The sequence below is a fragment of the Bactrocera neohumeralis genome, chromosome 4 (assembly GCF_024586455.1).
Source record: "Bactrocera neohumeralis isolate Rockhampton chromosome 4, APGP_CSIRO_Bneo_wtdbg2-racon-allhic-juicebox.fasta_v2, whole genome shotgun sequence".
Lineage (NCBI taxonomy): Eukaryota > Metazoa > Arthropoda > Insecta > Diptera > Tephritidae > Bactrocera > Bactrocera neohumeralis.
The window spans coordinates 66637839-66650586 of NC_065921.1; the positions used below are offsets into that span (position 1 = coordinate 66637839).

Here is a 12748-nt window from a genome sequence, read left to right on the forward strand (position 1 = left end):
ATTTTACTACCATCCTCCCATTTGAAAATCCATACTGTTTATAATCATATAATATTAACCATCACTGTATTTTTTATTTCTCTTCAACTGCAACTTATTGTAAAGAGCGCCGCATTTTCTCTCATTGCAAACAATATACTTTGAAAGCCACTGGCTTAGACAATAGAAATATATAAATAAATAAGCAAAAAGTGGGTGTGCTGCTCCGTCTGCTCTCCTTTTCAGGCACATTGGCTAAAACCCTGTGTACAACGGCAGATCGCCAGTTGGCAGTTGTTGGAAAGAGACAGCCACACACATACAAGTTGTTTACAAGATGTGGCCTAGTCGCTTTAGTGGTGGTTGTGTGTGTTCCTTGCGATCGTATCGAATTCCGATTCAGTTACAAAGTAGACAAATGCAACAACCAGCTAAAATGTGAGCAACACAAATCATTAAAATAAGTATAAAAATAAAATTGAAAATTGCAGCGAGCAACTAAAACAATATCCCTATCGCCACCACGGCCATCATCTGCAACAGCCACCGTCACCATGTGAGCGGTTGAGTGTTGAGTGCCGCAAACGTCAACGGCAACCAGTGCTAACAATGCACAAACAACAAACACACGGGGAGCGCCGAGCGCACTCATTAGTTGCGGAGCAGCACAGAGTAGCTGGCGGATGTGTGATACTCGCACCAGTTGTGGGATACAGACAACAGACAAGCAGCAGATACATTCGACGAATTCAGTTTTTCGTACTCCGTGTTAGCGTGTGGTTCGTTCGTCGTGTGTTATAACGTTTCAGCGTGACGGACGTTTCGTTTGCATACAATCGTTCGGAGGATACGCTGCATGCGCGTGCGATATCCATACACCGTCGGTGGCAAATTACAAAACGGACGTATACGAAATGCGAAGTGTCGTTTAGTGTTGAAATAGAAAATGTAAATAAAAAATATAAAAAAAGGATTAAAAACAAAAAAGGATATACCAAACGGTAGACTCGCCAAAAGGCGCAACGAAGACACTGAAACTTTTTTATTTCAAGCGATCTACGAAATATCTACTTTAATTACTTGCTGTTGTTGTTTTATTATAATTTTGTTGTTTTTTGCCTTTGACTGTTGGGCGTCACGCAGCTTTTCCGCGCGATCTGTGTACATTTCACTATTCTTCTTGCTGCTGCACTGCTGTTTACGCTCTGCAACAGCAGCAATCTGTGACGTCTAGCGCTGATTTGTTGGCATTGTTATTGTCGAAATTGCTAAACGTTTTCTGCGCTGCAATTAATTAAATGTATCTTAACGTATGTATGCCTCAAGTGTGTGGCGCGAATCGAATAAATTTGCGGGAATAAAGGAATGTTGGCTGCTTTTGTTTTATATTCGGCAGCTACAGCGACAATTGCTCTACTTTTTTTGTGTAATTTACTACTTGTTGGCATTGGAAAACACGTGCTGTGACTAATAGCTGAAAATATCTAAATCGGCAGAATCACGTTGCTGGTGCAAAAAAGTGTGAATTAAACCTGGCAAATACAAGTGGCAAAGCAAATACTCAATATATGGACTGTTCGTTAAAAAATTTTACAAAACAAAACTGGAAAAAGTGCAATTTTGTTTCGGAACTACGCGCGATAGCGAAATCTGAAAATCGGAAATAGTAAAAAGAAACTTTAACGGATTAAATTCATATGAGAAAAAGCAAAGGTTTGTATATAATATTAAAAAATTAATTATTGACTTGTGCATTTTGTATGCAATACATACATATGTATGTACATGTGTATGTACATATACATACATACATATGTATTAAAAACAGCAGAAGAAAAACATTTATAATTAAACATAAATAGAAATTTAGTAGCATAATCATTTGCACTTGAGGAGATCTTCCTGAAAAATACTGTGATTTCTGTGAAGATCAAGGAAATTTACACAAAACAGATTTACTTTGTTACCATTGTACTTTTTTCTACAAATATTGCTTTTAATAAATTTTGAAACTTGCTAAGAGCATAACTTTCGTACATTTGAAGAATCTGAGATTTTTGCATTTGTACTACCGACGGCAAAATTAATTGAAAATGAAATTGGAACTTATAGCATGCAAAAATCTCGGATTCTTCAAATGTAGCGTATAAATTTATAAACATAAATACAGTATATAGTCTACTAAAATGCAAAATAACGCTGTATCGCTCTTCAAAAGTTTACAAGTGAAGGAAAAATGATATAATAGAAACCACTCGCATTGAAACAAAAATTGGTTTTTGGTTATAAAATGGTTATATTTTGATTATTATATCAGCGAATTCCGAATTTTTTGATGATACGTTGCTTTGTATTTAAGGTGACGATATGTATATACTTACATATATGGGCAGTACTATATACATATGTATGTATGTATATTATGAAATAAAATAATCAGTAAAACAATATTTTTCCGATAGCTAGGAGCTTAAGTGGTTACATGGGTTTAGGGGTTTCAAAAAATCGATTTGTAATTGTCTTATTAAATTTTACAACACCTCTCTTTGAGAATTTTCAAGAACTTATCTCGAGGTAATAGCTACAGGCTAAGTACGCCGAACTTTGCGCTGCGTTTTTTTTCGAAACTTTGTTTTTGAAGTCGGTTGGCAAGATTTCTCGAGAACTACTCAACCGATTTTAATGAAATGGAGCGTTTCTAGTTTAATTTACAACAGCGCGCCATTCGTTCTTCATTTTCGCTATTTGGCGCCAATTGGAGATTCCAAGTGAAGCCAAATTCTTCTCCACCTGGTTTATATAAACGAAGTGGAGGTCTTCCTCTTCCCCTGATTCCCCCTGCGGATACTACATTGAATACTCTCAGAGCTGGATTGTTATCGTCCATCGGACGACAAGACCTAGCCTGTGTAGCGGCTGTCCCTTAATTCGCTGAACAATGTCAACGTCGTCCTATATCTCGTGCAGCTCATCGTTCCGTCGACTGCGGTATTCTCCTTTGCCAACGCACAAAGGACCATAAATCTTTCGCAGAATCTTTCTCTCGAAAACTCGTAACGTCGGCTCATCAGATGTTGTTATCGTCCATGCCTCTGCACCATATATCAGAACGGGGATGAGGAGTGACTTGTAGAATTGGTCTTTTTTCATCGAGAGGGTATAAAAATTAATGAGAGAGTCAGCAGTCGTTCTTTGTCCTAATTCCTAGAAATTAAATCACATTAAGCTCATAACTTCAAGAAAGCTGAGTGTATTTTCTCATCCTTGGTCCAACAGATCTCACATAAATGGTTTAGTTTTTTTGTCGAGAAGCAACCTTGACTTTTTAATAAAAATTGTTTTTTATCAGATTTTAGAGATTGAGTAAAAGTTAGTTTTTTTAGTTTCCAAAAGCAGAAAAATACTTCTGCTTCCTCCTCTGAGTATCAAGAGCATTAATGCTTTCAAGGCATAAAATGTTAATTAGGTTTGTTTAGGACCCAGTTTTTATAATTGAAATTGTTTTAATGAATGTGGAATTATTATCTTTTGTGTTATAATGTTATAATATTTGCACTCCCATTATTTCTGAGGAAAACGACTTACTTAATTTGAATAAGTTAAAACCAGCTTTTATTACAGCCAGATATGATGCTTTCATGTTTTCTGAAAAATAGTATAAAATATATAAATATATCTATGTACTTGGCGTTGACAAGGATATTTTATTCCTCTCTTAAACAAGGTATATTTCCTTCAATATGAAAACAAATTGTTTATAATTCCTTTTCATAAAAGTGGACTTCGGTCATACATTGGAAACTTTAGGATTATCGCAAAAATATCAGTTATACCAAGACTTTTTGCAGCTATCATTGCAGACTATATAACCTTTTAGATGTCTCTGTTAATTTTTTCTTCTCACCTTGGATTTCGAAAAGGCAAATCTACTCTAACAAATTTTCTTGGGTTTGTAAACCATGTGTCATTGGGTTTTAGGGAACACGAGCATTCGGATATTAATACGCTGAACGCTGACGCATAGCTTTCCATTAAGTAAATATCTCGACTCTTGTACTTAGTCTGTATTTTCGGGGTTTTCAACCAAGATTTCTTCAATGCCTATCTTCTTATCTTTATAATAGTACACAACGAGTGATATTTGTGGATACTCTTTCATATTCAATTAAGGTCTCTATGCTAGTTATTTATTAACGATGTCCCTTCTGTCATAGAATTCTCAAAAATTTTATTATATGCCGACGATGCAAAGCTTTTTAAATTATATACTATACTTCAAGAGATGAAAGGTTTCTGTTGCAAAAATACTTCAACAATTTGGTTGCTTGGTGTGATAGAATTGAATTGCCATTGAATTTTGAATCTCAAAAAATGTAAGACGATGTGCTTTTCTCGGATTATATACTAGAGCAAGTTTTTAACTTTGTAGATAGGAAGCTACTATGGATATAAACTTAATTTTAGTCTTCATATTGATACAACAGTCTTGGAAGCAAAAGCTGTTCTCAGTTTTGTTAAACGTTCAAGAATTTGAAAATTCGTTTGTTACCAAATACTTTTTACATTTTTGGTTAGACCTGAAATATGACTCTGTGGTATGTACCTTAGTTACAAAATTCATTCTGATAAGTAGTAGTCTGTTCAAAAATAATTTTTACATTTTGCCGTAATGCATTTCCGATTCTAGGTTAGGCGACCTTCATACACCAAACGTTTGAAAATTATCATTCTAGCTTCACTTACTAGCCGTAAGGAAATACTTGGCATTATTCTTCGTTAAAATCCTAAATGGCACAGTTTACAGTTCTTTTCTCTTGTCTGAAGTTAAATTTAATACCCCGGTACGCTTTCCAAGGCAGTTTAGATCCCTACTGTTGAAGTCTTGTAGATAAAATTTTTAACTAAACGAAGCATGCCGTCAAATACATATGTATGTATGTATGTATGTCATGATTTTAATTCTCATTCCTGCACATTTGATTTATCTGACTCACTTTTCGAAATTAAAAAGACTCTCAACATAATAATAAAATAAAATAAAAACAAATAACAACTTGAATTTAAGTACCTTAATTCTATGCCAAGAAAAAAAATTCAATATTGACTAGTACCTCGCGCAATATATTGGAAACAATTTTTCACTGCACGAACTGAACATTTTAAGCATTTACCAGGCACTTAAAAAATTACTATATACTTGCTATTTTAAGAAAAACTCATAAGTATAATATTTCAAAGTTGAAAGGAGCAAAGCACACACCTGGTGCAAATACACACAAACAAAAATGCTACAACACTAACGGCGCATAGAAACATAGAACAACTTGCCAGTAGTTTGTGGCGCACACTTTTCCGCTGTTAACAAAGCAAAAATAATAAAAATGTGTTAAGTGACGATTTCTGCTCAATATTTTCCTCCAACCAATACGCCCCCTACGCATCACGGCGTTCTTTCGTTTTTCGTTTTTCGTCTTTTTGCTTTTGTATTTTTAATTTTTTTATTCACTATGTAGGCACATCTCCAACTCATCACATTTTGTCTATAAATTTTGTAGTTTTTGAAATTTTGAAATATCTTGCTGCTAAATTTAAAAAAACGCAACAACAAATAGATTTTCGAAATTTCGAATTATTCACTTTCTGCTGTGGCCAATCAATAAAACATTTAATACAGCGCTCCTTATTTAATCATGATCAAGAGAATTTACATTTGTATATATGTACATACATACATACTTTTGTTTGTACATATGTATGTGTGTAGGATGTGCAGTGAGAAATCAAAGAAATCATAAGCTCAACAGCCATAAATTTGATATTTTTATCGGATATGTTGTTGCAGTAGTGTTAAAATGGTGCAGCTTTGTTGCGCTTTTTGTTGTTGCTTATTATTCTTTCTTTCCGGTTCTGTATGTGTTAATTTGCGGCTTTATTTGCTGCTCATGGTTGATTTACTTGTTTGTTTATCTGCATCGCCTTAGTTGTTCGAAAATTTATTAATTGATTTTTATCACTTGATTTGCGAGAATTTTTGTAACAAAACAATAACAAAAACCATAAAAAGACTGGGCAAACGCTTTTAAAATTCTTGCTTTAAGATATTGTGATATTTTTAGCATGTCTGTATGTGTTAGTAAATATTCAATCGAATATATTTGGTATATTTTATGATCTGCTATTGTATCATTATAACACTTTATTAATTTCGTCTGGCGTTTGAATACAGTAAAGAATTGGCTTCTCTATTTAAAGTAAATATTCAAATAGCTTCCGGAAACCCGTTTTGCACCTAGTGATATTTTAGAGCAGGCAATAATTTTGAAATAATTGTTTAGATAATTATAACTTCTATGAGTCATATTGATTTTTTGACACTTGCTTTTCTCTCATTCACAAAAAATTTCGTTGAAATTGTTCCATGTTCAATTTGATGCGTTAAATTTATTGGCCCATAGAATCGTTTAACATTTTTCTTAGGCTGGCACAATCTCCTTTTGCGAGATCGTAGAAAACTTCCAGGCAAGCAACATGTCAAACTACTACTTGTTACCAACCATAATGTTGAAATAAAAACTGTGTACGAAAATGGTCTTGTAGAATTATGGTAAAGGAGTATAGCATAGAGTAAAGAGGAAGATACATTGTGAAAAAAGAGTACGCGGAAACACAAGCTTACGAGTGGTACAAAGCCTTCAAAAACGGGCGAGAGATCGTTGAAGATAGGCCTCGTTCTGCACAACTTTCAACCTCTTCAACTGATGAATTTAAAAAAGTGAAGGATTTGAGGTTCTTGCTCGTCTCGTCCCGATAAAGCTGATTTTTTTTTCAAAAAGAGTAGCGTAAACAGGTCTCTTTGGACATGCTTAATCGTGCGAATTCCGATCCCATTGCCGATGAGATATGGGTTTATGAGTATGGCATGTAAACAAGTCAACAATCATCAGAATGGAGTGAAAAAACAAGCCGAAACCAAAAACCACGCCAAAGCAGCTCAAAAATTAAGATGATGCTCATTTCTTTTCGATATTCGTTATTTGGTGCATCAGGAATTTGTTCAGGAGGGACAGACAGTTAATAAAGAGTTTTATTTGGCCGCACTGAGACGTTTGCGTGAGAACATCGTCGAAAACGGCCGGAATTGTGGAAGAACAATTCATGGATTTTACACGATGATAATGCAACATCGCATCGAGCCACGATTGCGACTGAATTTAATGCCAAAAAATCAATGAATACCAAGCAACCAACGTATTCACCAGATTTGGCTCCAAGTTATTATACCCTGAAGTTTGTAACACCCAGAAGGAAGCGTCGGAGACCCTATAAAGTATATATGTATATATATAAATGATCAGTATATTGAGCTGATTCTGAGTCTGTCCGTCTGTCTGTATATATACGAACTAGTCCCCCTCAGTTTTTAAGATATCCTTTTTGAAATTTTGCAAACGTCATTTTCTCTTTAGAACCACTATAACATATAGCTGCCATACAAACTGTATATATACGCATTTGACGCGGTATCTTCACGAAAGTTGGCACAGTTATTTTTAATGTAATAGACGAAGAAATTGTGCAGATGACTAAGCATATATTTGCCATACAAACTGAACGATCGTCAGTTCTTTCTCTTTGCATTTGACAAGATATATTCACGAAATTTGGTATAGATTATTTTCTAAGGCAACAATGTAATCTCCGAAGAAATTGTTCAGATCGGTTAACTGTAGCATATAGCTGCCATACAAGCCGAACGATCGGAATCAAGGGCTTGTATGGAAAACTTTCGCATTTGACATGGTATCTTCACGAAATTTGACATGGGTTACTGCTTAAGGTAATAATATAATCTCCGAGAAAATTGTTCAGATCGGATTACTATAGCATATAGCTTCCATATAAACTGAACACATAGTTACTAAAAGAAATGCACATGTGAAGGGTATATTAGCAGCCGAAGTTAACGTTTTTTCTTGTTTTTTCCTGTTTCCGAAACTGAACTGTCTTGTGATTTTTTAGTGTTTTTCAATCACGGAGAATGCGTCATAAGACAAGCGTCACAAAAAGAAATTCGCTAAACGAATAATAAGTCTTCTGAACCAGATTTTATACCAAGTGTATTGAAATTCGGATTACTCATTAAACATTTGCTTTGACACAAATACCAACTATTTTATGAAGTATTTTGGAGTAATTATTACTAAACTGTCATGTGATATGCTCTTTAAGCTACTCGAATATTGTTAAATAAATTTTGTCAGAGTCACGCGAAAGAAGTTTAAGGCTTATTCTTCCAATACCATCGGTTTGAGAGAAAATTTTTACTCATTCGTTTCAAGATCTCTCTATGATTCTTAAAAAATCGTATACATGTCGTATTTCTTACCTATTTACAGTAAGATCTTACTGTGTAAAACTCCAAGTATTACATGTTACGAAAAGTTTTTAGATTGCTATAAAGAGCCTCAATATGACATTTAAACTCTTCAAAGAAGTGTAGATAAACTTTTCAACATTCGAAGTGTGGTTATCACTTATTTCACATCTATTGTTATTAGCACTTTACAAAAAGTTATCAATTTTAAAAAACATGAATAACACAGTACAACAGCTAATCTGGGGTGAGAAATTCCAAGTCAGGGTGATGGTGTTAGGTCAGTATAGTAAAACCCTCAAAGGGTTTGGCGTTCGTATGTGTCAGTTTTTTTTTATGACCTTTTAAATTTTTTCTTGTCTTGATGTTTTTTCGCTTAGTTGTAACATTTTGGCAAAAACGTAGTTTAAGATAACTCGCGAACCACTTGTCCGATTTTGATGAAACAAATTTAGAAAAATTAAGAATTACAATTTTTATTTGTTTTTATTTGTTTTTATTCAAAAAAGTGTCATTTATCGCCTTTTTTTTATAAATTTTCCCCAATAACTCCAGACTTCTGGCCATAAACTACTAAAAAAATAAAGTAAACATTTTTATAATTTTTTATTTTTATTTTATTTATTTATTTTGACTTATCTTAATAAATATTGCCTAGATTTTTTTTTTTTTTTTACTAAGCGAAAAAACATCAAGATAAGGAAAAAATTTAAAAGGTCATAAAAAAATGGCACATACGAACGCCAAACTCCTGACCTAGTACCATCACCCTGACTTGGAATTTCTCATCCCCCAGACAATAATCCCAAAAATGTTCCACAGTGTAATGAATCAGCGTAAAGACCTGAGTCGGTTTAGCCATGTCCGTTTCTTCGTCAGTCTGTGTATACGCGAACTACAGCCACAGTATTTGAGATATCGATTTTGCACACATCCTTCTCTCGCCGAGAAGCTGCTCATTTCTTGGAACCACCTATATCGGATCGCTATATCATATAGCCGGCATACAACTAACCGAAAAAAATCAAGTTTTTGTATGGAAAATGTTTTTATTTGTGAACGGTATTCAGAGAACTTAATATTTTTGGTGGGTTCTAAATGTTCCGCTTATTTATTCTGGTCACATTAAACCTATATATCATACAGTCACTAGCGAACAGCGGCCAATACTGCATAAATTTAAATTAAACAAAATGTAAAACTTAATTTTCAAAAATATTTAGTACAAACCTATTATTATCAGCATTTATCTTCCTTCACGTCCTGGCTATTTTAAACCATTGCAGTTATTTTCGCTTTCCGCTGTCAAAACCACACACACTTCTCCGAGTATATTAAACGCTAGAAGCGCGCGGCTGTGACGTGAAAAACTATAATTTAATACAATTAAAATAAACATATTTCTAATATTATAGTACAAGGCAAAAACAACTGTTCGAATCAGCTAAAAATATACAGTGGGACAACGGGCAATTTATCTATTTTGGTAGCACAGCACAAGTATATGGGTATGTGTGCAGGCACATGAGCGGGCGATAATATATGCGTGTGCGGGTGGCTTGTCTGCCAACGAACAACAAAAATAAACGCTGTAATAACAACAACAAACACAAGTGGAAGCCCTCCTTTTGCATAGAAGCAACGACAGCAGTTGCCAACGGTGGCTCCCAGTGGCTCTTGGCCTGTCGTTGCTAGTCCAACTTGGCTGTCATAAATTTCAATTAATTGCCATGAAAGTGGCTAGTTTTAATGCAAAACCAAATTTAATATCCTCGACGTCTTTGTCTAAAGTGGCAACACTGCGCGCATGCAGCTACGCGTGTGCTGACGTGCGATCTTTCGGCCACTTAAGCAGCTGCTTTGACATTTCTTTTGCATTATGTACTTATACGACTATTTCCGAACTCAACTGGACCGCTCGACTGCGCTGCTGTGCTCGTAAAACTTCTTGCCAACGCAATGCCTCTCTATTTCACAGCATCCAGCTATCGCTTACAAATGCAGCAGAAGCAACACACTCGGCGCTCTGCGTCCACAACGGGCCGTAGATCATAAGCGATCATGTTTATCGACCGCAGTAGTTACATGTGCGTTGTTGTAGTTGTCGGTAGTAGCAATAACAGCAGCAGCAGCAGCAGCAATAATATTTTGCCGCCCACCAGCTGCTGTTGCGGCGCAGTCATAGCCATAAATGTTGTTGTTTTAATTTATGTGCTATTTCTATATCTTCTTCGCCGTCCTCATCGTGTTCCTCTGCTCTGTTAGTGTTGTTATGGATGTTTTCATATTTTCTGCATTTCATTAATAAATTCACAGTTATGTCATTCATTATTCTCACGCATGTACGAGTGTTTATGATCAGATATGCATAGATATATGCATATGTAAATATGTATGTCTGTAAAACGAAGCAGCAACGCACAAATTACGCGTAACAGCATTTGATGTCAAATTTATCAGAGGAAGTGTGTGAAAAAAATTTATAAGAATTCTCGCATCGTCGAATGCGAAAATAATGTTTATGCACTTTTCCATATGTACCTCGAAACATGTTCACATGTACATATGTGTATGTGTTTGGATGCTTCATAGTGCACATTAAAGCATTCACTAACTGTCCATATTTATGTACATACATACATATATCATACACACATGGATGTATCAAGTGCGGCATCCAATGGCATTAAGTCATACATTTGAGAAAGTACTGTGTGCCAAAATGGCTTTTTATTGTATAAAAAAAATACACAAATATCTATGTAGGTATGTATGTTTATAATTCCTTAAACATATAATTGAAATAATATTTGAATTTATCACTCTTTACTTTGTTATACCGAAAATCTGAATTAAAAAAAAATTTTTAAGTTTTTAATCCCAAATTCTAAATTGTAACTGAAAAATAAGAAATTTAATTCCGAATACTGATATTAAAAATAAAAATTTGTATTGCAACACTCGCATTAAATGTTTAATCCCAAATATCGGAATAAAAAAATAAAAAAATAATTCCAAGTTTATAATCAAAACGAAATTATTATTTTTTTGCGTACTTCGTGTTCTACCATTTTGGTGAAAAAGGAGAGCTTATTTTGAATATAATAGCAAGCAGTTTAATTCTTTTCATTTTAAGTTGTGTTTAAGTTAAACATACATACATACATATGTAAATTTTTAAATTTTTCAAATTTTTTTTTATTAATTGTTACTTGAATGTTTCAAGATTAGAATTAGATTCAAGATTAGATTAATTCAAGATTAAATTTAATTTTTCAAAACAGAATTAAAATTTAAAATTAATTTTCAACATCACAAACAAAAATTGAAAATTAAAATTTTCTTAAACAGAATTACATATGTACAAATTTTAAATTAATTTTCAACAATTGAAAATTAAAATTTTCTTAAACAGAATTAAAAATTTTAAATTAATTTTCAACAATTGAAAATTAAATTTTTCATAATCAGAATTAAAAATTTTTTAATTAATTCTTCAAAATGAGAATTAAAAATGGAAAATTTAATTTTTCAAGAATTAACAATTTAAAATAAATTTTTAACATCATAATTAAAAATTGAAAATTTAATTTTTCATTAAAAGAGTTAGAAATTGAAAACCAAAATTTCAAAACAGAATTAAAAATTTTAAATTTAATTTTTCAAAACAAAATTAGAAATGTTAAATCCACCTTCAACATGATAATTAAAAATTTTTCATAATCAGAATCAGAAATTTAATTCAAAATCAGAATTAAAAATTGAAAATTTTATTTTTCAAAACAGAATAAAAAATTTAAAATTAATTTTCAACATCATTGTTAAAAATTACAAAATTTAGTTTTAATTCATAATTTAAAATTAATATTTTAATTTCTCATAATCATCAATCAATCTCATAAACAGAATTAAAATTTAAAATTAATTTTCAACATCACAAACAAAAATTGAAAATTAAAATTTTCTTAAACAGAATTAAAAATTTTAAATTACTTGAAAATTAAATTTTTCAAAATCAGAATTAAAAATGAAAAATTTAATTTTTCAAGAATTAACAATTTAAAATAAATTTTTAACATCACAATTAAAAATTGAAAATTTATTTTTTCAGTAAAAGAGTTGGAAATTGAAAACCAAAATTTCAAAACAGAATTAAAAATTTTTAATTTTTCAAAATCACCTTCAACAGATAATTAAAAATTTTTCATTATCAGAATCAAAATCAGAATTAAAAATTCAAAATCAAAATTAAAAAATTGACAATTTTATTTTTTTCAAAACAGAATAAAAAAAATTAAAAAAATTAATTCAAATTTTAAATTAATTTTCAACAAATTGTTTAAAATTCATAATTTTAAAAATATTTTAAATTCATAATCATAATTCAAAATCAAA

At 32.4% G+C, this 12748-nt stretch overlaps 1 protein-coding gene across 1 annotated transcript in view; it reads left to right on the forward strand.

Moving 5' to 3' along the window:
• The first annotated feature begins 730 nt into the window (after positions 1-730).
• The window catches only part of LOC126757025 (protein sine oculis), an 81610-nt gene continuing 69592 nt past the window's right edge, over positions 731-12748 (forward strand). Inside the window, exon 1 of the mRNA XM_050470604.1 lies at positions 731-1692. The gene's annotated coding sequence lies outside the window, so the exon portion shown is untranslated. The remainder of the gene's footprint in view (positions 1693-12748) is intronic.